General features: G+C 43.2%; 1 protein-coding gene across 1 annotated transcript in view; it reads left to right on the top strand.

Annotated features, from left to right (window-relative positions):
* CRTC3 (CREB regulated transcription coactivator 3) overlaps positions 1 to 26,062 on the top strand; it is a 132,952-nt gene that overhangs the window by 47,214 nt on the left and 59,676 nt on the right. The window lies entirely within an intron of this gene.

The following is a 26,062-nucleotide window of genomic DNA, read 5'->3' as shown; positions in this document are numbered from 1 at the left end:
ACAGAGAGGAGGGGAGAGGGATAGAGAGTTAGAAACATCGATGAGAAACATCGATCAGCTGCCTCCTGCACACCTCCTACTGGGGATGTGCTCGCAACCAAGGTACATGCCCTTGACCGGAATTGAACCTGGGACCCTTCAGTCTGCAGGCTGACGCTCTATCCACTGAGCCAAACTGGTCAGGGCTTGCCTTTTTTAAAAGATCACTATAAGTTAGTGAGCTGTGCCATTTTGGACAAGGCAGTGTCTGTTTGTTTTGTTTTTAATATATTTTAATGATTTCAGAGAGGAACGGACAGAGACATAGAGGTAGAGATAGAAACGATGAGAGAGAATCATTGATCAGCTGCCTCCTGCACACCCCGTACTGGGGATGGAGCCTGCAACCCAGGCATGTGCCCTGATCAGGAATCGAATCATGACCTCGTGGTTCATTGGTTGACACTCAACCACTGAGCCCCGCCGGTCAGCCTGCCCTTTGTTTCCGAATGCAATGGGAAAGGAAATTTACTCTTTCCTTCTAAAGAAGGTCACTCCCATTAGTGTCAGCACTGATGCCCCTTCTTCCACCACCGCTATTAGTGAAAATACACTGAATTTGCACCAGGCATCAGGCACTATGGCTGAGTGCTTTGCATACTTTATTTAAACTTCCCAGACCCCCCAGAGTTAGGTACTGTTACTGTCTCTATTTACAGGGAGACAGTGGAGGCTACGAACGATTGAGCAACTTCCCTAGACCACAGCCATAGCCAGACTTCAAGTCCAGGCTCTTTGATTCTGAAGTTCATGCTTGTAACTACTGGCTGTCCTTCCGGCAATTTTTTTCTTCTCCTGTTGTTGGGTTACTAGAACAGAACTCATTTTCTCTGAATGCAGAAGTTGAAACTTGTTGAAGAAATTCACCCAGCGTATTTCTTGAAGAAAAACAAACCGTTTCCTGATTTCTTCATTTGTTAACCCTGTGACATCACTAGGGCTGGTGCCGGCAGCTCCCTTGCCTTCAAGCACAAGAATGAAAAAGAGATACAGTCAGACCTGGGTTCTCGAACGTTTCCCATCAGGATCAGTTCGGTTCTCGACCAGGTTGTTCCCAGGCAAATGTCTCAGTTGTTGAACAAAACTTCGTTTCTCAACCCAACAACCCTTTCATGCTGAGACCTGTGTCATTGATCAGTTAGTCACGTCTCTCTGGTGACAGACAAGGGAGAGAATGCGAGAGTATGAGTCAGTTTACCGCTAAACCTCGCATTGTTAACATCTTAGGAAATGGTGTTGTGAATGTTTTCGTGGTTTTTTTGCTTTTGTTGCTCATTATTATTATTTTTTAAAGATGTTTGTTTTTAAAAATTAAATGTTTTTTAAATTGATTTTTAGAGAGAGAGGAAGGGTGAGGGCTAGAGAGAGAGAAACATCATCGACTGCCTCCTGCACATCCCCTTCTGGGATTGAGCCTGCAACCCGGTCATGTGTCTGGACCAGGAATTGAACCGGTGACCTCTTGGTTCATGTGTCGACACTCATCCACTGACCCGTGACTGGCCGGGCTGCTTATTGTTATTAATACACAGTAAGTCACCTGGGTCCCAGGTAGGTTAGTGGTAGCAAAGTAAAAAGGAAAGTTGTGAGAATAACAATAGAGCTTTGACATGTATGTAAGAAAGGAAACGGAATCATTTGGGGACCTGTGGTGGATTAATTCCATTTCCATTATTTCTAATGGGAAAAAATGATTTGGTTTTCGAACAAATTGCTTCTCAAACAGCCTTCTGGATTGAATTAAGGTCGAGAACTGAGGCTCCACCATAGTTATTTAAGGAACTTCTGAAGCTGTTTCAAGGGCTAGCAGCTGGATCTTCCTCTTTGATTTTCTCTGCTCTACATCTGGCCCCTGATACCTGTGGAACTCACCATCCCAGCCATTAATTAAAGGCAGGCAGCACAGACCCCAAGACTAGTCCCTGCAGTCACTATAGAATTCTCTTGTTCACTCCCATCTGCTTTTATTCCAAACCCTGTCGTCCTGCCTGTTGCCAAAAACCTTGGCTCTGAAACCCCACCTTCAAGGCCACCTCTGATCCTTTGGACTTGCCAGGGATAGAGAAACCAGGAGATAGGAAATTCACCCAGGAAAGAAACCTATGGGAGTATGTTTGTCGTCACTATAAGCAGTGAGTGACATGTGGATTGAAATAATAATGCGATGCCACAGCATATGGATTCAGGGCTTATGTAGCTTGGATTCAAAATCTCCGCCCTTTATGAGCTTTGCATTCAAGAACTTGAGTTTTCTTTTTTTTTTTTTAATTTTTTAAAAAAAATACATTTTATTGATTTTTTACAGAGAAGAAGGGAGAGGGATAGAGTTAGAAACATTGATGAGAGAGATCGATCAGCTGCCTCCTGCATGCCCCCCACTGGGGATGTGCCCGCAACCAAGGTACATGCCCTTGACCGGAATCGAACCTGGGACCCTTCAGTCCGCAGGTCGACGCTCTATCCACTGAGCCAAACCGGTTTCGGCAAGAACTTGAGTTTTCTAAGTTTGCGTTTCCTCATCTGTCAGGTGGGATAATAATGGTACCAGTTCACAGGGTTGCTGTGAAGATTAAATGAGATAATGTATATGAAGCATCTAGCACTGTACCTGGAACAGTGTGAATGCATTAAAGGTTGATGACTGCCAAAGTAGTAATTTAACCATTTTACTCATTAAACTAGGAAAGTATTTGAGTTAATACTCGACGCTCTGGAGGGAGTAATGAAATTTGTTCTTGTATACATTATTAACAGATATTGTAAATTGGTATACATATTTTTGAAAGCAGTTTAGGAATATGTCCGAAGTGTTACGATATTCATATTCTTTGATGAATTCTACTCTGGGGACTCTAAAGTAGAAAGTAATTCAAGGCATGAAAAGAAAACTATAGGCCTGATAATGTTGCAGTATTATTTACCATATAGAATAATTGATTTGAATAAACTATGATATATCTGTTCAGAACAGTTTAGAATTATGAGCGTAAATACTGCAGCTACATGGGAAAGTTCTTGTATTACTATGTTAAGCAAAAAATAAATAAATAAATAAAAAATTAAAGGAGGTAGAGATTTTTATGCCCCGGTTAGAGGTGTCTGACATTTGCACCCAGCTGCTTGGATGCTGCTGATCTGTTTCTAGGGTTTCTTTGATCTGCCTCACCGACACTATTTCTTTTTGCTTTTAATGTGGCTTAAAAAATGATCAAGTAACGAGCAAAACATAGAACCTGATCCCATGCCTGAGTCACCTCCTGTTGGCAGTCCCTCGTCTCGGGCGGGGGGTAAGGGGGGAGGGGAGTGACGGATGAGGCAGGGCTCCGAGATGCTCAAAGAAGTCACTTGTATCTTATGCGGGTCCCTTCTCAGAGTCTTGAACTTCTCTCTGTGGACGGTTGGTAGGAGGGTGGGAGGGATAGTGAGTATCAGTCTGTTCTCTTACCTTGACCGCGCCCCATGTTAGGGACATCCTCAGTGAAATTCCTACCAGTTTCTTTAGTCATGCATACATTATGTTCATGTTCTAACACTTCTTTATGATGATTATTTGGGGGAAGGAATTGTAATTTTTAGAAGCGAACCCAGAAGGCTATAAACTAAATCATTGCTTTTTTAAAAATTATAATAGTTCAGCCAATCCAGTAATTAATGAAGGACAAAGCCAAAGCCCCCAGGAATGAGTGGTGGGTTAGGGAGGAGAAAGGGCGGCGATGTCCAAGGTCTGCTGTACACATTACTTGATTATAAAAACAGTCATCTTTACTTTGGCTTCTAAAGGCCTCATGTTTTGACAGGGTGCAAAATGTTCCCCGACCAAAATGACTGTGTCCGAAGCGGCTTGTCAGAATGTGCAGCTTGGGAATACAGCTATGAAAAAACATGCCCAGGGAACAAAAACACTGGATGAAAACAGGGTAGCGTTTGGATGGTAGGATTATAATTCTACCTCCCCCTTCTGTGTTCCTGAATTATCTATAATGCGGTCATATTTCTTTTATAATAGAAGTCTAATTTGACAGATATTTATGGACCATCATCTATGTGTCCCACACTATGTTCAGTGCTGGAGATAGGACAGTGACTCAGATAGGCATGGTCACTGCTTGGTGGAACTTTATTCCAGTGGGAGAGGCAGATGGATTTGCAGGTCATTGTCAGACCGTCTGACAAACGTAGGTAGAGGACTTCAGAGATCAGCTGGAACACAACTGAGGGGTGCCTAACCCAGACCGGGTGGGGAGCACCCGGGAAGGCTTCCTGGAGGAAGAGGTGTCTGAGCTGGGGCTGGAGGGCTAAATAATTAGCTGGAGGTTGGAGTTGGGAGTGTTCCAAGCAAAAGCAACAGCACTTGGCAAAGCCGGGAGGCAAGAGAAAAGCGTGTCCTGTTTGAGGAACTGGAAGTTTGGTGAGACTGGAACATGGATTGAGTGTGAGGTGGGGGTGGTGACAGATGAGGCCAGAGGGTGAAGTAGGCAGCACATCACGAAGGACTTTCCTGTCTTTGTAAGGAATTTAGATCTTGTCCTGAGGGCAGTGGAAAGCTGTTGGAAATATATTTATTTATTTCCCTGATCACTTATTCTTCCAAATTAATTTTTATGTAAAAGTAATACATGTTGGTTGCAAAAATTCAAATAATTCAGAAGCACATAAATGAAAAGTAAAAATCTCCCTTCTCTTTTTTGCACTTTCACCCAATCTAATCCCCAGTTACCCACTGCTAAGTGTTTCTTTTGCGCCCTTTCAGAAGTTTTCTGTATGTACATATGCAAGCGCACAAATGGAATCATGCCATAATGAATAACTTCCCCCTGAAAAACAAAACAAAACTTGTGCATTGTGGACACCTTTCCATGCCCTTGACTGGAACCGAACTCGGGACCCTTCGGTCCGCGGTCCGATGCTCTATCCACTGAGCCAAACCGCTAGGGCCTAACCTGAACATAAGAGTTCAACCAATCCAATAAATAATGAAGTACAAAGGGATGAGTGGTGGGGTAGTGAGGAGAAAGGCTGGCGGTGTCCTCGGTCTGTTAAGCTATATACTCTTTTCAGTGGTGGCTTCGCATGCCTTTATATAGCTGTCCTGTCATTCAACAGTCTCTTATCGAGGGACATTTAGACTATGTCTAGTTTCTCACTATTACAAAGCAGAACTGCAGCGAACATCCTTGTTAGGTATATCTGTGGGTATTTATGTAAAGGTGTCTGTAGTACATGCTCCTAGAAGTAAAATAGCTGGGGAGGGGGGGTTGTACACTTAAAATTAAGGTCGGTATTCCCAATAGAAGTAGTTACACTTTCTGATCCCATCAGCATTATGAGAGCGTCTGTTTCTTCATACGAACTTCATCATGGCACACATATATCCGGTTTTTAAAAATCATGGTAAAGAACACATCACATAAAATTTACCGTCTTTACCATTTTTAAGTGGGCAGTGTTAAGTATATTCACATTATAGTGCAAACAATCTCCAATAATTTTCATCTTGTAAAACAAACTCTATTTCCATTAGACAACTCCCCATTTTCCCCTAGCCCCACCATTCTACTTTAAATTTTATGAATTTGATCACTCTAGGTACCTCATATAAGTGGAGTCATACAGTATTTGTCTTATTATGACTGGCTCATTTTACTTAATATAATGTCCTCCAAGTTCATTCATGCTGTAGCATGTGACAAGATTGCCGCCTTTTTTCTTTTTTTTAAGACTGAATATACTCTGTTGTATGTATATACCACATTTTGTTTATCTATTTATTCATCAAAGGACATTCGAGTTGCTTCCGTCACTTGGCTATTATGAATAATGCTGCTATGAACATGGGTGTGCAAATGTTTCTTTGAAATCTTGCTTTCAACTCTTTGTAATATGTATTTAGAAGAGGAATTGCTGGGTCATATGGTATTTCTATTTTAAATATATATTTTTTAAATATATTTTTATTGATTTCAGAAAGGAAGGGAGAGGGAGAGAGAGATAGAAACATCAGTGATGAGAGAGAATCATTGATTGGCTGCCTCCTGCATGTCCCCTTCTGGGGATCGAGCCTGGAACCTGGGCATGTGCCCCGACCAGGAATCAAACCGGGGACCCTTCAGTCTGTAGGCTGATGTTCTATCCACTGAGCCAAACTGGCTAGGGCTATTTTGAAGAACAGCCATACTGTTTCTGTACCATTTACATTCCCACCAGTACTACACAAGGGTTCCAACATTTATTATTTTCTCTGAGTTTTGTTTTTTTTTAAATAGTAGCCATCCTAAAGCGTGTGAGGAGGTATTTCATTGTGGTTGTTTGCATTTCTCTAATGATGAGTGATGTTGAGCACCTTTTTATGTGCTTATTGGCAATTTGTGTGTCATCTTTGGTGAAATGTCTATTCGTTACATACATCTTTTAATCTTTGCCAATCTAATAGGGAAAAATGGCATCTTGCTTTAATTGGCATTTCTTTCATTATGAGTGGAACTTACCCATTTATTCAGTAAGTAAATATTGAGTGGCTCCTATGTGTCTGGCACTGTCCTGAATTGCTAAGGACGTAACATAAAAGATAGGTTGAGATCTCTTTTTAAAATTTTTTTTTTATTGATTTCAAAGAGGAAGGGAGATGGAAAGAGATAGAACCATCAATGATGAGAGAGAACCATTGATTGGTTGCCTCCTGTATGCCCCTTTCTGGGGATCCAGCCTGCAACCCAAGCATGCGCCCTGAGGGGAATTGAGTCCTGACCTCCTGGTTCATAGGTCGAAGCTCAACCACTGAGCCACACCAGCCAGGCGAGCCTCTCTTTATGCTTATTTGACCATTTGTATTTCCTGTTCTGTAGACTTTGTTTTTAAGTCGTTTGCCTGTTTTCTTATCTTTATCTTCTTTTGGGCGTAAAAGCTCTTTACTATGTACAACCATGTGCCGCTTAATGATGGGAACACGGTTTTGGGGTTGTGCTAACATCCTAGAGCAGTGATGGCGAACCTTTTGAAAAAGCTCGGCGTGTCAGCATTTTGAAAAACCCTAACTCAACTCCGGTGCCGTGTCACATATAGAAATTTTTTTGATCTTTGCAACCATCGTAAAACAAAGACATATTTTTGATATTTATTTTCTATATTTAAATGCCATTTAACAAAAAAAAATCAACCAAAAAAATGAGTTCGCGTGTCACCTCTGACACGCGTGTCATGGGTTCGCCATCACTGTCCTAGAGTGCACGCACACAAACCTTGTTTATTTATTCATCAAAGGACATTCGAGTTGCTTCCAGCCTGCTGCCGTGATGGTACCTGCGAATGCGTTTAGCTTGTTTCTACCCGCACCCACAGACACCTGAGTCATGGCAGTGATCTCTGACGTGAATTCTCTTTTTGAAATGCGAGTGTCTGACTTCAGCTTTGGTTAGGCTTCTCGGCTTCTACAGAGGTTATTTCTATTTCCAACGAACAGACGCCAGCCCCACAGACTAGATAAAGAGCCGGGTCGCCTCCTTTGTTTGAGATCTTGGTTAATATGATAACTGACCATTGGGGCTATTTGTTCTCTCTCCATGCTTTAATTCCTACTCTTTTTATTTTTATTTTTATTTTTTATTTTTATTTTTATTTTTATTTTTATTTTTATTTTTATTTTTATTTTTATTTTTATTTTTATTTTTATTTTTATTTTTATTTTTATTTTTATTTTTATTTTTATTTTTATTTTTATTTTTATTTTTATTTTTATTTTTATTTTTATTTTTATTTTTATTTTTATTTTTATTTTTATTTTTATTTTTATTTTTTATTTTTTTATTTTTTATTATTTTTTTTGCATATCAGAAAAGAATATCTTTATTTTATTTTATTTTTTATTACAAAGGGTATTACATATGTGTCCATTTTTCCCCCCGCCCAAGACAGTCCCCTTAATTCCTACTCTTAAGTTTTACAGTCACCAGTTCACAGTGACCACGTGAAACCCTAAGCCCCACCTTTGACCCAGGACCCTGCCTGCTCTTGCGCGTGCGTTTGTGGGCACGTGTACATGCGGGCGGTAGGGGCTTGCGTGTGTCTGTGCATGCATGGGGGTGGAATGTACGTAAGTGAATGCGGGCTTACGTGCGTGCGGACGTAGTTGGAGGCATGCAAGGGGCCGTGTGTGGGTCTGCCTGCATGGTGGCACGCGTGATTGCCAGGTGCGTGCGTGTGTATGTGAGGGCATACGTGGATCTGAGTGCATTCCTGGGCTTCGTGTGTGGGCATGAGTGTGAGCATGTCAGTGCATGGGAGTATGTGAGTGCGTGCGTGGGACCTGGATGGGCGGGCGCTCTCACATGCCCGGATTGATGTACATTTGTTTATTCAGTGTCTTTACCTAGTAATTTGTGGATTGGGCTTCCCTTCAGTGAATAACGTGGAGAGACTAGGACAGTGATGGCGAACCTTTTGAGCTTGGCGTGTCAGCATTTTGAAAAACCCTAACTTAAGTCTGGTGCCGTGTCACATAGAAATTTTTTGATATTTGCAACCATAGTAAAACAAAGACTTATATTTTTGATATTTATTTTATATATTTAAATGCCATTTAACAAAGAAACATCAACCAAAAAAATGAGTTCGTGTGGCACCTCTGACAGGCGTGTCATAGGTTCGCCATCACAAGTTTATATATTTCTGCTTCTCGGTCCAGTGGTCAGTTATCACATTAACCAAAATCTAAATAAGTCAGAAGCCATTTTTCTTCGAAGTTTCTTGGCAGTTGTTGCTGAAAGGCATTGCCGTGGCTCTGTTGTCACGGGGTCTGGAGAAGCCCCAGGCGTTTGTATGGATTGAGAGGTGGCCCAAGAGCACCCCTTGCCAGGGCCTTCCGAGGACCCGTCTCCGGGCTTAGGGGTTCCTCAGCTCCCTTACAGTCCCATTGGGCGACCCTCCTCTGTGGGGTCCGTTGTTGACTTGAAAGTAGTCATGCGGCATTAAGGAAACTGTATTGCGTGTATTAGTTTTCTATTGCTATGTAACAACTTACCACAAGCTTAGTGGCTTAAAACAACGCACACTTTATTACCCGACAATTTCTGTCGGTCAGAAGTCTGGGGCTTTTGTGGGTCCTCTGCCTGCGGGTCTCGCCAGGCTGTGCCATCCATATACCAGCTGAGGCCTGGGAGCGGGCCCCAGGCTCCCGCCAGGCTGTTGGCAGAACGTGTTTCCTGTGGCTGCACGACTGAGGAATCGGGGTTTGCCAGAGGCTCGTCTCAGCTCCTTGGGCCACTGCGCTTCCTTGCCAGGTGGCCTTCTCCAGCGTGGCCACTAATGTCATGGCAGCGATTTCTTCCAGGCCAGTAAGGAAACACCCAAATAGAATCACCCCACTGCCCTGGCCTGTTGGCCAGAAGAAAGTCATGAGTCCTGCCCTTACTCAGCAGCTGGGAGGTACAGAAGCGTGAACATCAGGAAGCTGGGATTCGTGGCGAAGGCCTTGGAGTCTGCCACAATCTGCCACATATATATAAATTTTCCTCATTTAGTGATTTGGGGGAGTTTTCTGCTCTGAGTTTTCTGAGGCAAATGTCTTGGTCTTTTTATGGCTTCTGTTATAATTTATAGTATGTTTATAATGGCCTTCGTTACTTCAAAATTTCTCAAACATTCACCCATTTTTTTTAAAACCCAGACTTTATTCTAATACTGTGATTACTTTGGAATATTGATGTGAGACTTGAAACAGAGATCCCGCTTTTTTCCCTCCGTGGCCAACCTATTTTTTCAATTCTCAAATAGTTTATTTTTTATATGGTTCTTTTTTTTGTTTTGTTCCATTGCTGTAGCTTTTTCTCTGTCCATTTCCACATCAGTGCGGTTGCTGAGGTTTTTATAATATGCTCTTTGACTTTAGTTTTAGTTATTTGTGTTTAATAGATGTATATATACATTTGTGCATGTGGTTCAAGATGAAAGATAATCAAAAGACTGTGCAGAGAAAAATAATTCATCTCTGAACTAGTCACCCAGTTCACTTCCCCACAGACAACCCGCGTTGTCATGTTTGTTTATACTTTCAGGGCTATTTTATGTAGGTGTCAACAAACATGAATATAATCCACTTTACCCCATCCTTTTACCCAGAAAGTAGGTAACCATACGCGTTCTGTACCTTGCTTTTTTCATCTAGCATCTCATGGCAATCTTTCCATATCAACTCCCAAAGAACATACTTATTCTTGTTTTTGTTTTGAGTGCACAGTAGCCTACTGTATGGGTTTATCATAATTTATTCAACTAGTTCCTGATTGACATACATTTACTTACACACTTATAAAAAATGTACAAACTATGTTGCCGTGAATAACCCTATGCACCTGTAATTTTATACACATGCAGGTATAGCTGCAAGAAAAATTCTGGAAGTGGAATTGCTGGATCACTGAGTATATGCATTCGTAGTTTTGATAGTGTCAATTCGTCTTCTGTACAAGTTGTACCAATTTCACATCCCAACCTGCTATCTACGAAAGTTTGCCCACATCCTCCCCAACTCAGTGTTTATCAAACTGATCTTTGTAAGTCTTATAGGTGAAAAAATCATATTTCTATGTAGTTTTAAATTGCATTCCATTATTCTGGGTGAGGTGCATTTTTTCCTCTATGTTTATGAATCATTTTTGTTGTCTTTACTGCAAACAATTTGTTCATATCTTTTGCCCTTAATTATTTGAGGTAGTTGATCTTTTTCTTCTTGACTTTTTAAAAAAATATATTTTATTGATTTTTTACAGAGAGGAAGGGAGAGAGATAGAGAGTTAGAAACATCGATGAGAGAGAAACATCGATCAGCTGCCTCCTGCACATCTCCTACTGGGGATGTGCCTGCAACCAAGGTACATGCCCTTGACTGGAATCGAACCTGGGACCTTTCAGTCTGCAGGCCGACGCTCTATCCACTGAGCCAAACTGGCTTCGGCTCTTCTTGACTTTTTAGGAGCTGTTTATATATTAGAAAAAGTAGACTTTTTCTGTGATATAAGTTGGAAATATTTTCCCAATTTGCCATTTGTCTCTTGACTTTCTTCATGATGAGTTTTTTTCCATGCATACATTTAATTTTTTGAAATACATTTTTATGGCTTCTTGTATTTTTATCATGCCAAAAATTCTTTATTTCTTCTAATACTTTGTGCCTTCATCTTTACATTTAAAATCTTTGATCAGTCAGGAGTTTATGCCAACGTAAGATGTATAGTGTGGATCTGACTGTTGTTTTTTCCAGTTTGCTAACCAGTTGTCTCAACACTGTTTATGAAATCATGACTTTCCTCCCACTACTTTAAAATTCTGCTTCTGTCATTTACTAAATTCCCACATATGTTAGATTATGTTTTGGGACTTCCTATCCTCTTTTCTTGATTTATGTGTCTGTTCATACAAGAGAACCACACTGTTTCAACTGGTTATTACAGCTTTATATTAGATTTCAAAATTCTGGCAGGGTTAACTCATTCTCATGCTTCTTTGCAGTGATTTTTCCAGGCTATTCTTGCATGTTTATTTTTCCAGATGAACTTTAAAATCAGCTTGTTAAGATTTTTTTTTAATCCTGTCATTAATGGGCTTTGTGTATTGGAGTGATGTGATCAGATCGGTGTTTTAGGAAGATTATTCTGACTGCAGTGTGGAAACTAGGTTGGAGGAAAGGAGGTTTGAGACAAAAAGACCAATTACAAAGCTGTTGCAGTAATCCTGGATGGAGCGGAGAGATAGGGAATTGAGGGTAGTAGTGGGTTTGAGAACGTTTAGGTTTAGGAGGTCGGAGTGACCGGACTTGGGATGGAGAGGGGTGGGGGAGGAGCGCTCAAGGATGACCCAAAACTTCCTGGGTTAAGCGCTTGGGTGATGTTATTCCCAGAGACGGTAAAGACGTGAGATAGGGCTGCTTTGGGAGGAAGATGACAAGTTCACTTCGAAACATGTTGAGTTTGAAATGCCTGCAGGCAGTTCCTAGAAGAGTTGTGCAGCGGGCTGTTGAATATCCAAGTCTGAAGCTCCGAGAGAGATCTGGGCTGGAGATAGAGTGGCATGACAGAGCCCCGAGGAATCCCAGCATTTTAAGGACAGCCAGGAAGTGCAGGAGTCTGTAAAGCAGACTGCAAAGGAACACCCAGAAAGTCAGGAGGAAAACCAGGAGGGCCTGGAGTCTCTGAAGCCAAGAGAGTGAATTGTCAATGAGTTTAGATCAGTGGTTCCCAACGTGGAGCATCTGCTCCTCAGGGGGGCTATTCGAGATTGAGTTATTAACGGTGAATTTTTTGCCTTCTGGTTCTAGGGGCCTCGTGTACAGTCTATAAATATATATTGTGACGTATTTATGCATTTCAGTTCTCTATGTTTGGAAACTTTATTTGCTACTTTTTCATATCACCTCATATTATTTTGTTAAACAATTTCTTTTATTTTATTTTATATTTTATTGATTTTTTTACAGAGATAGGGAGAGAGATAGAGAGCTAGAAACATCGATGAGAGAGAAACATTGATCAGCTGCCTCCTGCACACCCCCTACTGGGGATGTGCCCGCAACCAAGGCACATACCCCTGACCAGAATCGAACCTGGGACCCTTGAGTCCGCAGGCTGATGCTCTATCCACTGAGCCAAACCGCTTAGGGCCAAATTAAAGAAAATTTTAAAAAGTGTCATGTATATCATGTTCTTTGGAAGCGTGTTTAGACCAAGTTAATGGCCTTGTAGGCTTCCTCCACATGAATAGGAGCTCACTTTTTGAATAATAAGAATTCTATGTCACGGGGAAGCGGGGGGCGGACGGGGGCATCAGGATGTTAGAGATGCTTAGGTGGGGCATAGCCAAAAACAGGAGGTTGGGAACCACTGATTTAGATGCTTCTGAGAGGCCAGGTAACTGAAGAGCTGAAAAAGTCCAGTTTGAGTCAGTGACAAGGAAACTCCATGGTTATCTTGGGGGCAGGAATTGCACTGGAGTAGAGGCGTAGGGGACTGAGGGGTGAGTGCAGGTTGAGGAAGTGGTGGAGGCTACTCCTCCATCATGAAGCTGGGCTAGGAGGAGGAGAATGATGCATCAAGTTATATTTCAGACTCTTCTGTCGGGGAGGCGTGACTGTAGTTAAATGGAGAGGGCACAAGACTTGTGATCCTAGACTTTGAGGACCAAGAAATACTGAGATGGATATAGAGCTAGGAGATACCGGCCAACATAAACTGCCAAGGAGAGAGTAATCCAATTATAGTGTTGGTGTAAGTTCTCTGACCGTTTTTTTTTTAAGTATTTTTATTGAAACGCTAATCAGAAAGGATACATGCACCCCTATGTTCATAGCAGCACAATTCACCACAGCTAAGATCTGGAAACAGCCTAAGTGCCCATCAGTAGATGAATGGATTAGAAAACTGTGGTACATCTACACGATGGAATACTATGCTTCGGTAAAAAAAATGGAATTCTTATCATTTGCAACAGCATGGATGGAACTGGAGAACATCATGCTAAGCTAAATAAGCCAGGCATTTCGAAGGGAAGTAGGGGAGGGCGGTGGTAAGGGGAAGAGATCAACCGAATGACTTGTATAAATGTATATAAGCCAAACCAATGGACATGGACGACAGGGGGATGGGAGCATGAGTGTGTGTGAGGGGGGAGGTTGAGGGTTAATGGGGGGGTGGGGGATGAGGATACATTTATAATACCTTAACTAATAATAATAATTAAAAAAGTATTTTTATTGATTTCAAAGAGGAGATTAGAGGGAGAGAGAGATGGAAACATCAATGATGAGAGGGAATCATTGATCGACTGCCTCTTGCACGGCCCACACTGGGGATGGAGCCCGCAGCCCTGGCATGTGTCCTGACCGGTAATCGAACTGGTGACCTCTTGGTTCCTGATGCTCAACCACTGAGCCACAGCTGGCTGGGCAGTGACTTATAATTTTATTGAGTTTTCTAACATTTTTGTTTGGCTTTTTTTATATTTTGAGGTTTTAGAGAAAGAACTGAGAAACTGAAATCAGTTTTAGAAATTTAATGGAAATTAAATTTAAAAGTAAGGTTCAGATTGTATTAGTATGCTACCATTTGTGTAAAAAAGGAGGCGAAGTAATATATATGTATATTTGCTGTGCGGGCATAATTAGTATTTGGAAGGAATCACAAGAAACTAACAACCTGGTTACCCACTGGGAGGTGGAAACTAGATAGAAGGGAAGCAGGAGTTTGAGGTTGCCTCTTCACTGTCCATCTTTATGTTTTTTACTTAAGAATGAAAATGTATTACTTTTAAAAATAATTTGATCTAAGCTGTTTGGGCATCTTTAAAAATAATGGTTTCGACAGATCCTGAATTTTCTTAGTCACTGAGGGCTCTGTCTGGTTTCTCGGTTCTTCTGCGTCTGCGAACCACTGAAGTACACTTCGGCTTTGTAATGGTGAGATGTGAGTGTGTGTCTTTTCTCCCTCCTTCCCCACTGGGCCAGCAGCCCTGGGGAAGTGGACAGCCCTGGATCTTGGGTCAGAGAAGAGGACTATGCCATGTCTTGGGCCCGCTAGTCACAGCCTGACCTAGTGGGCCTTTAGTTCTGCACCCAACTTCACTGTGGGGGTAAGGGGGCGGGGGTTCCCCACACCAGCAAGCAGTTCTCCAACAATTCAACTCCGTTCTGACACTATCTGCCAGGAAATAGCATCAGATTCCACAGATTAAGGGCCCAGTCCTACGCATACTTCAGATGCCAGGCTCAAGTTCATGTCCCCAGGTTATCCGTATCTTCTGTCCGACTTGGCTGCAACTGGAGGTTCCCATGGCCCCTCCCTTGATTCAGTAAATTGGCTATAAGAGTTCACGGAACTACGGGAAACACTTAGTTTCCCAGTGTGTTATAAAAAGATAGAATAACAGATTCAGATGAGCATGCAGGTGAAGACATGCATATGTAGGTCACGGTTTGTGGGAAGGGACAGGAGCTTCCCTACCCTCTCCAAGAGCTCCATTTGCCCCAAATCTCTCTGTTGAACCCCATCCCCTTGGGGTTATGGGGGCTTCATTGCATAGGCACCATGGATTCAATCAGAACTCCTCCTGGGAGGGCCGGGCTCGGCATAGCTGAGTAGTTGGTTTTGTCTCCCCAGCTGTAGGCAGAGATGGGCACTTGTAGATTTTAAAAAAAGGCTTCCGCCTTCTGAGTCCTGCCAGACGTACCATTTGGTTGACAAAAGGAATGCCAAACCAACTTCACCCGGAGTCTCCACACAAGCAACCAGACTCACTGGCAGTTTTAACTCAAAAAGGGAACCTTTTCTTCCACTTTTGGTAGATAGATTGCTTCCTCCTGGAAGGGAACGATCTTACAGTAATGAATTTTTAGAAACCTCTCGTCTGGGCAATTCCCCCAAGGACGCTTCCAGATCAGCCTAAGGGAAAAACCAGAAGCATGGCTGCCTGACAAGGGCGTGGCCGGCCTGGGAAAGCAGTGGTTCCCATCACCCGCGGCCCTGGGTGGCCCTGGGTGGCCCTGGGTGAGGATGCTGCGCAGGCGCTTGGCTGACCTGGAAGGGCCTTCTTCACTCCGTGACCGTCTGAATCCAAATGGGACGACACTGTGTGCGCTTCACAAGCAAGTAGCCAGATGAAAAAGTACCCGAGGCTCTTTTAAAGCAAAAACAGGATGTACTTTTTTTAAAATTTTTTTACTCAGTATGCTTTATTTAGAATTGCCATGTGCTCTTATATCTAACTAAATATTCCAGATTTTATTCCCTCCAGAACATTTTCTCCTATGACTTTTCTAGTTCCTTTGTGAAATTAGGTATTTGTTTGTCCTGTAAAGTCATGTAGACAAAAGCATTTTAATAATATTTTTGCCCCCCCCAAAATAATATTTTTGCCAGCTGCATGATAGAAAACTTAGCCTTCATCCTCTTTTTCCTATCTATAGAAGTTATTGGATTAAAGCTAAAACAAAAACAACCCAAACTCCACACCCTTAACTTATTAGTGTTATAATTTTACTCATAAAAATATTAAACTTTTTACCTAGAAATTTAAAGTATACCCAAAAGTAGAGAATAGAATAATGAACCCCTTTATACTTATTATCAGTTTCAATAATTTTTACCAGTTTAATTTACCAGAGATATAATTGACATATAACATTGTAATAGTTTAAAGGCAGCGGTTTTCAACCTGTGGGTCGAGACCCCTTTGGGGGCCGAACGACCCTTTCACAGGGGTCGCCTAAGACCATCGGAAAACACATATACAACTACATATTGTTTTTGTGATGAATCACTATGCTTTAATTATGTTCAATTTGTAACAATGAAATTGGGGGTCACCACAACATGAGGAACTGTATTAAAGGGTCGCAGCATTAGGAAGGTTGAGAACCACTGGTTTAAGTTGTACAACATAATGATTTACTGCATGTATATACAGTTAACCCTTGGACAACGTGGCATATGGGGCACCAACCCCCATGTAGTCGAAAATCTGAATAACTTTTGATTTCCAAAAAACTTAAGTTGTCCCTCTGTGTCCATGGTGGATTGGTTTCAAGAGCCCCTCTTGGATACCCAAGTCCAAGGATGCTCAAGTCCCCTATTTAAAACAGCATAGATCCATGCATACAATCAGACTTCTGCACCCACAGACTCCCAACTGTGGATCAAAACAGTACAGGTATTTATTTTTTAAAATGTGTGTATACGTGGACCCGTGCATTCAAACCTGTGTTCTTCAAGTGTCAATTGTATTGCAAAATGATAACCATAGTAAGTCTAGTTAATATCCGTCACCTCGCATACTAGTAGTTATAAATGTTGTTTCTTGAGATGAGAACTTTTAGGATCTTCTCTTTTAGCCACTTTCAAATATATAATACAGTATTGTTAACTTTAGCCTCCATCCCTAGAACTTATTTATCTTAAAAAGGGAAGTATTTTGTGTGTTTTTTTTAAAATATATTTTTATTGATTTCGGAGAGGAAGGGAGAGGGAGAGAGATAGAAACATCAATGATGAGAGAGAATCATTGATCGGCTGCCTCCTTCACGCCCCCTGCTGGGGATTGAGCCCGCCACGTGAGCATGTGCTCTTGACTGGAATTGAACCCGGAACTCTTCAGTCTGCAGGCCGACGCTCTGTCCCCTGAGCCAAACCAGCGAGGACTAAACGGAAAGTTTGTACCTCTTGGCCACCTTCATCCATCCCCCCAATAACTTTCAACGTTTTAAATCCAACTCACAGATCTCTTGTAAACCCAGCGAGGATCTTACGAAGGATCTTACCAAGTTCAGTCGCAGTGGTGGGTCTGGTATGACTCAGATTGCAGCACGACTGGAAGGAGGGGGAAGGGTGGCCAGTGCCAGCAAGTGACTCTGTCTTATGTCCATTTCCTGCGGAGGAAGAGGCAGGTGATGGGATGGAACTAGGGATCAGGCACTTTGGCCCTTTCCTTCTTGACCTGAACTACCTACGTGACCGTTCTGGCCTCTGAGGACACCTTTGGCCTTACTCTAATGGACAGTTACTTTCCTGTTCAACCTGCCTGTAGGCCAGGTGCCTCCTGCCTGTCACTGCTAAAGTCTTAGCCCACAAAACACCTCTTCCCTTTACAGTCTCTTTCCTTTATCGGTCATCACCATGAGAAGCAAACCAGCTCCTTCTGGAGCAGTGGTTCTCAACCTTCCTCATGCCGCGACCCTTTAATACAGCTCCTCATGTTGTGGTGACCCCCAACCATAACATTATTTTCGTTGCTACTTCATCACTGTCATTTTGCTACTGTCATGAATCGTCATGTAAATATCTGGTATGCAGGATGTATTTTCATTGTTACAGATTGAACAGAATTAAAGCATAGTGATTCATCACAAAAACAATATGTGATTATATATGTTTCTGATGGTCTTAGGCGACCCCTGTGAAAGGGTCGTTCGACCCCCAAAGGGGTCGTGATCCACAGGTTGAGAACCGCTGTTCTGGGGGAAAGAAATGGACAGACCCCATTTGCCCTCAGCCAGCTTCTCTAGTCATGATTTATTAGTAGAGTTAAAAGGGGAACTGCACTCAACCTCAACGGAAGGCCTTTCTCTCCACAGGAACACAGCGCACCAGGCAGGAAGGTGGGGGTGGGGGATGGGCAATTAAAACTTCTACGTCTTTTGGGGCTTGTGTGGCACTTTCTGGAAAGCCAGTAATAGGCTTTTTTTTTTTTTAAATTGATTTAGAGAGAGAAAGGGAACCATTGACTCATTGTTCCACTCATGCATTCATTGGCTGATTCTTGGATGTGACCAGGGATTGAACCTGCAACCTTGGCGTATCCAGACAGCCTTCTAACAACCGAGTTACCTGCCAGGGCAACAGTGATAGGATTTTAGAGGCTTGGTGTCCACATTAACCCCTGCCATGCCCACACCCATCCCTGAGGATATGAAGTTGAAATTCTTCATTTGATTATGAAGAAATTTAGCTAGCCACCAATTTCAGTAATTATCAATATTTTTTCATTTAAACTTTTTAAATCAATATTTTATTGTGTGTTTTTTTTTGCAGAGAGGAAGGGAAAGGGATAGAGAGTTAGAAACATTGATGAGAGAGAGAAACATCGATCAGCTGCCTCCTGCACACCACCTACTGGGGATGTGCCTGCAACCAAAATACATGCCCTTGACCGGAATCGAACCCAGGACCCTTCAGTCCGCAGGCCGATGCTCTATCCACTGAGCCAAACCAGGGCTCATTTAAACTTTTTGATCATGCATTCAAGAGTTTTGTATACCCAATCTGGGTATGTTTGTTTATAAATTACATACACGTACCACTCTACTATTACATGGTATACACAAAAAACAGGAAACTAGTCCTAACTGGTTTGGTTCAGTGGCTAGAGCGTCCACCTGCGGAGTGAAGAGTCCCAGGTTCGATTTCAGTCAAGGGCATGTACCTTGGTTGTGGGCACATCCCCAGTAGGGAGTGTGCCGGAGGCAGCTGATCGATGTTTCTCTCTCATTGATGTTTCTAACTCTCTATCCCGCTCCCTTCCTCTCTGTAAAACTGTGTACCCCCTGGGGGGCACATGCACTGTTTGCAGCCCAATGATTTAGAAACGTAATAATTTACCAAATGTGTATTGGAACCTGCTGTCCCAGACGCTGCAGGTGCTGAGAGAGACAGTGCTGGGCATGGGCGTGGTGACAGGTCCCCCGCTGCAGCCGTGGCCAGTGGGATGTCATACTGACCTCTCCTGGGGAGAAGCATTTTCGAGCCCTGCCTGGGACAGGGACTTGCTCATCTGCCTTTTACTGAACAGAAGCCCCCACATGAACCCTAGGCCCTGTTTCCTGAGCACGTTTTTTATAGTTTGCTTTTTTCTTATTTTGACAGATGAGTTAGCCTGGACCTCTGAGACCATTTTGATTGCGTTGATTGTGTGTGTGTGTGTGTGTGTGTGTGTATGTGTATGTGTGTGTGTATGTGTGTGTGTGTATGTGTGTGTATGTGTGTATGTGTGTGTATGTGTGTGTTTGTGTGTGTGTGTGTATGTGTGTGTGTGTGTGTGTGTGTGGGGATCTTTGCTGCCTTAAAAAAACACAAAACATTTTCTCATTTTTTAAAGAAATATTTTAGCTTAGTTTGTCTTACTAACTTTACTTCCCTTTTACCTTTCAATTTAAAGTAAGGACTAGGACGGGGCAACACAAGGGACATGGTGACAGGTTAGGTCTCAAGTCGGAAGATTGGGTGCCAGCTTCTCCTCTGGTCTGCTCTGCTCTTTCCAGCCCCTTCGTCCTTCCAGCCCCTTCGTCCTTCCAGCAGGGCTCATTTGGCCCTTCGGAGAAGACTGCACCCCAGTTCAGTTGGTCAAAAAAGGCATAGTCTCCATGCTTCAAAACAAAACACACAACAAACCACTGGCCCCTGCCTAGCAGCTCAGTTGGTTAGAGCGTCATTCCGATAGGCCAATGTTGCGGGTTCGATCCCCCATCAGGGCACATACAAGAATCAACCAATGAATGTATTGATAAGTGGAACAACGTATCAGTGTTTCTCTCTCTCTCCCTTCCCCCCCCCCCCTTCTTCTCTCCCTCTCTCTCAAATTAATAAATTAAAAACAAAACAACCACCCACCCAGGTGATCCATTGGCTCTGAGGCTTCAATTCCCCTGCAAGACTGGACAAGGATTAGCCCCAAGAAAGTGTAACCCTTGCAGACTGTGGGGAGGAAAACCTTGCCTTGTTCCCAGAAGTTAGGAGCCTTACAGGAGTTTTGTGAACTTAAGACCCCGCCCTCTGGCCTGTGTAAATAAGCACCAACTCCTGCCCAGGTCTGACACCGCAGAGGGCAAAGGAAGAGGGTGGGGACCCGCAGGCAGGGAGGGCTGGCAAGGCTCCGGAGGCCTGACCCTGGTTTTGTAAAGTATTTTGACTTTATCTTTAAGGCTCTTTATTTTATTTTTTTTATGGCGGGATAATACAGTCTCTCCCCAAGCTATGAAATCCATTCATTCTACTCAATTCATAAGGTAGAATTAAATGGTCCTTTTAACCCCAAGGCAGTGAGTTAATGGCCTCTTCTTTGTTGTGGGCAGGTCTCAGGACTCCCTCCCTCATCATGAAAACCAAAGGAGGTACTGGCTGTGGCTGGAATGATCTCCAGCTGGGTTCCCTCGTGAGGCACAGTTGTCTCTTTGTGAGACCGATTGACCCTTTTTGAAAGAGAGGGCCTCTGACGTCCCCAGGAACTAGAGCCGGCATACAAGTAAAATGCCCTGTGAACCCAGGAGCCTGCCTGCCTCCCTACACCTCCCCCAAGAGAAGTGTATTCAGCACAAGGGGCTGGTCTTTCATGCACTTACTGAGATCTAAGGAGTAAAATTCAGAGCTAAACCACCATCACGGGCCCGCAGGAGAGCCTGCAGAGCAAAAGAGTATGCGTGTGACCTCAGGCCCAAGCATTAGCTCACTCTGTGTAGCACCTTCCTGAGCTGTTCAGTTTCCAGCCATCTCCTATGCCACCTGAATGTTACCAGAGAGAGGGAAGCAGATGTGGACTCAGCTATAGACAGGAATTGAGAATGATACCCAAGGCTGAAGGCGCACTCCCTGCTTGAGACGGTGTTCTCATGGCAGAAGGGAGAGTATGAGAATTTTGTTTGACAAGATGTACATCGCGTTTGCTCATGAGCCATTGGCTAAAGAAAGTGACAGGCCCTGCCAACGTTTTCAGCCATTTTTCCCAGGCTGCAGCTTTCACAGGTGCCCTGGGGTGGGCAGCAGGTGGATGTCTAGCTGAGGTCTCTGACCCTTGGGGGAGACTTTAGGGGAGGCCCTAACGTTGATGCTACCCTTGCTGTCCACAAAAGGACTCTAGGGCCTCACCTCTAACAAAGTGCTTCCAGTATCAACCACCTGGACTTCCATCCTTCTAATGCCCAGTGTATTGGTCAGCTCGGGCTGCCCTAACACAGTCCCATGGCTGGGGGACTTCACATTTATTTTCTCATAGTTCTGGAAGCTAGAAGTCCAAAAACCAAAGTGTCGGTGGAGTTGGTTTCTGGTGAGGACTCTTCCCGACTTGTAAATAGCCACCTTGCCGTGTCCTTACATGGCCTTCCCTCTGGTGTCACTTCCTCTTTTGTTTTGTTTTGTTTTGTTTTGTTTGTTCATCCTCACCCGAGGATATTTTTCTGTTGATCTTTTTGAGAGAGTGGAAGAGAGAGGGAAAGACAGAAACATGATGTGAGGGAAACACATCAATTAGTTGCCTCCCACAGGCATCCTGACCAGGGTTTGGGCTGGGGAGGAGCCTACAACCAAGGTACTTGTCCTTGACCGGAATCGAACCTGGGACCCTTTGGTCTGCAGGCCAACGCTCTATCCACTGAGCCAAACTGGCTAGGGCTGGTGTCACTTTCTCTTAATAAGGACACTAGTCCTATTGGATTAGAATGCATCCTTAGGACCTCACGTAAACCTCAAATACCCACTTAAAGGCCCCATATCCAAATACATAGCAGGTTAGAGCTTCAACCCATGGATTTTGGAGGATACAATTCGGTCCATTAACATCCAGGATCCCTGGGATAAGGCAGTGTTTGCTATACATACTGTAGTGTTCTCAGCACGCCTGCAAGGAAATTATCAGCAGCATCATTTCCACATTACAGATAAGGAAGATGAAGTAACTTCTCAGTCAGTGGAGGACCCTGGACTGGAACTGTTGCTTTGGTTCCAAATCACATGTTCTTCGAACTGCAGCACAGAATGTGGGCCTCATAAGCATGGGAAATGAAATGCTGACTTAATAGCTGTAAGGGTCATGTAACATATGGAATATTTTTTGTAAAATGACGTTAAAGTACAAAAAGAGATCACAAAAATATATGTTCTCTGTGGGAACAACCATGTAAAAACTATAAATAAAAAAAACTATGGATAAAAAAATCCAATAGGATGGCTCAGTGGTTGAGCGTCGAGCTATGAACTATGAACCAGGTCACGGTTCGATTCCCTGTCAGGGCACATGCCCAGGTTGTGGGCTCGATCCCCAGTGTGGGGCGTGTAGGAGGCAGCCAGTCAATGATTCTCTCTCATCATTGATGTTTCCATCTCTCCCTCTCCCTTCCTCCCTGAAATCAATAAATATAAATATTACAGTAAAAAACAAAAACTATGGGTAAAATTTAAAGGAACCGTCCATATCTCCCTCTCCCTTCCTCCCTGAAATCAATAAATATAAATATTACAGTAAAAAACAAAAACTATGGGTAAAATTTGAAAAGGAACCGAAAAAAAATGGAGTACAGGGTGGGGCAAAGTAGGTTTATAGTTGTTCATACGGAAAATAATACAATCATTCATAAATAGTAATACAAGAATATGCTCTGCTTCATGTTCTCATAACTGTAAACCTACTTTTGTCCCACCCTGTACTTGGTCTTCAGGGTTGCAGGGTTTTCTCCCTCTCTCTCTCTCTCTTAACTTAAGAAATGTACTTTCCAATAAGAGAATTTTAGCTCTAGCAAGCAAGACAAGTTAGAAGTCAGTGGAAATGGAGAATCATGTGTCCGTTTGTCACTAGCTTTTTGGGATCCCAAACACCATAGTGCTTGATGGGCTCCTTCCCTCTGAAACCGCCTTCAGCCCCCAGCTTCCCTGACTGGACAGCTGCTCTACTCGTTTGTAGCCATAGTTGTGCTCGAAGACTCCGAGGTGAAAATGCTGTTTTCAAGTACATTTCACATTACTAAAGCGAATATATGGTTTTTATTTTTTTATTGATTTCAGAGAGGAAAGGAGAGGGAGCGAGAGATAGAAACATCAATGATGAGAGAGAATCATTGATTGGCTGCCTCCTGCACGCCCCACGCCTCCTGCAGGTTGGACCGAGCCTACAACCCAGGCATGTGCCCTTGACCGGGAATCGAACCATGACCTCCTGGTTCATAGGTCGACACTCAACCACTGAGCCACGCCAGTCGGATTTTTAAAAACTTTAAAAAATCTATTGATTTTTAGAGAGAGAGAGAAGGGAGAGAAATATCAATTTGTTGTTTCCCTTATTTATACATTCATTGGTTAATTGTTGTATATACCCTGGTGAGGGATCGAACCCACAACCTTGGCGTATCGGGACGATGCCCTAAACAACTGAGCTATTTGGCCAGAGCCTATATGATTTTCTTACCTGAGAACCTTCCACTTTTCTTTTATTCTGGAACAGTCGTCTGTCTCTTACAATCGGGTCTATTTTACAAACAGGTTCTGATATGAAGTGTGCTGTGGTGCGATGCGTCCTCTTGGTCAACAAAGGTGTTTCTCGGGGTCGCTCACATCCAGCTTACCTGTCAGAATGAGTATTTTTCTTCCAGGCCCAGAAGTTGTTCCTCAGTAAGACCTCTTTATTTTAGGAGTTAATAGATTTAGATTGTAAAAACAGATGGAAACAAACTAAATGAGCCCAGACATCTTATCAGCCCAGTCAGGAGAAATAGGATTAATTCCCAAATCCAATAGGAGAAAATCCACATGTTTAACAAAGAAAAATGAGCCATCAATTCTTAGCTAAAGGAAGCTCCCTATAAAAACATATTCCAGGCCTGGCCGGTGTGGCTCAGTTAGTTGGAGCAGCATCCTGTACACCAGAATGTCGAGGTTTCGATTGCAGTCAGGGCACATAGCCAGGCTGCAGGTTCACTCCCCAGGCGGGGCACGTGGAGGAGGCATGATCTTAGGTGAAGATTAAAAAAAAACCCGCAGGGTGTCCCCCAAAAATGTATACACATTTTGAATGATTATCAAGACAGTGTTTATGAAAATACATTTCATTTTCAACATGTAATAGAATCTACAGACATTGTGTGTACATTTTGGGGGGACACAGAATGTTGGCCTCACAGGACTCCTTTCATAGTAAGCAAGCTATTTTATATATTCAATTTTACTAAAAGTCCGAGCGGTTGGGTCTCTGAAGCTGGCTTGTAACCTGAATTTTAGCTCGCAACTCAAAGCAAAAAATCGGCCGAGAGACGGCTCGTATCTCAAAACACTCGTTTGTTGGGACTCTCGTAAGTCAAGGCCCCACTGTACTCTGTTCCAGCCCATTATTGCCAGATCCGTGTGGCCAAGATGTTCTGATTTTCCCCTAGAAGCTCCTAAGTCTGAATTTTTAATATTGTCAATTCAATCAAAATTATAAAGTCACTGTGCAGAATAAATAGTCCCCAGTCTGTAGCTGTTCCATTTTATTTATTTATTTGTTTATTTTCCCTCTAAGGACATGTTTAGAGAGAGGAAGGTACACACACACACACACACACACACACACACACACACACATCGATGAGAGAGAGAAACATCGATTGGTTGCCTTCCACCCCGACCGGTAATTAAACCTGCAACCCAGCAATGTGCCCTGAGCAGGAATCGAACCAGCGACTTTTGGGTGCACAGGACAACGCTCAGCCCACGGAGCCGCTCCAGCCGGGCCCATTTTATTTGTTACTGTATCTGTATTTCTGGGTGCTGGATACTGCAGGCACCCAGCTTATTTCTGTCTTAAATTTCACATTTGTCACATTTCAGGTGTACTTCCTCGCTTCTGGGGTTTGATGTATGAACCCATAGCCCCCTGATTCTCCACCTCCTAACGGCGACAACTATCTATATACATAAAAGCCAAAGCGACCATTGCAACTGGGAGACTGGTTGGTATGATGACGCACTGACCGCTAGGGGGCAGACATTCAACACAGGAGCTTCCCCCTGGCGGTCAGTGCACTCCCACAGTCAACCTCCCGCGGTCCATCACCCAGTCAGCCGGTCCCGATATGCTCCGATCAGCCCCAATCGCCCCAATCGCCGGCCAGGCCAAGGGACCCCACCTGTGCACAAATTCGTGCACCAGGCCTCTAGTGTTAACATATTATTTTTTCAGCTCTATCTTCATACACTAAAGATTATTTTTTAAAATATGTTTTTATTGATTACAGAGAGGAAGGGAAAGGGTTAGAGAGATAGAAACATCAGTGATGAGGGAATATCATTGATCGGCTGCCTCCTGCACGCCCCACACTGGGGATTAAGCCCGCAACCTGGTATGTGCCCTGACCAGGAACCGGTGCAACAAATTCGTGCACCAGGCCTCTAGTATTAACATATTATTTTTTTCAGCTCTATCTTCATACACTAAAGATTATTTTTTAAAATATGTTTTTATTGATTACAGAGAGGAAGGGAAAGGGTTAGAGAGATAGAAACATCAGTGATGAGGGAATATCATTGATCGGCTGCCTCCTGCACGCCCCACACTGGGGATTAAGCCCGCAACCTGGTATGTGCCCTGACCAGGAACCGAACCGTTACCTTCTGGTTCATAGGTCAACGCTCAACTATTGAGCCACGCTGTCCGGGCAAGACTACTTTTACTTATTCTGCAACTATATAGAAACAGCTTTGTGTGCTATGTTATTTTCTTTACCTTGACTCGGGTAAAGTCAGAGTAAAATTATAAA

This window comes from Myotis davidii, unplaced genomic scaffold (assembly GCF_000327345.1).
Source record: "Myotis davidii unplaced genomic scaffold, ASM32734v1 scaffold324, whole genome shotgun sequence".
NCBI classification, from domain to species: Eukaryota; Metazoa; Chordata; class Mammalia; order Chiroptera; family Vespertilionidae; genus Myotis; species Myotis davidii.
The sequence above is the reverse complement of the archived record's forward strand: the minus strand, read 5'-3'. Positions and strand labels throughout refer to the sequence as shown.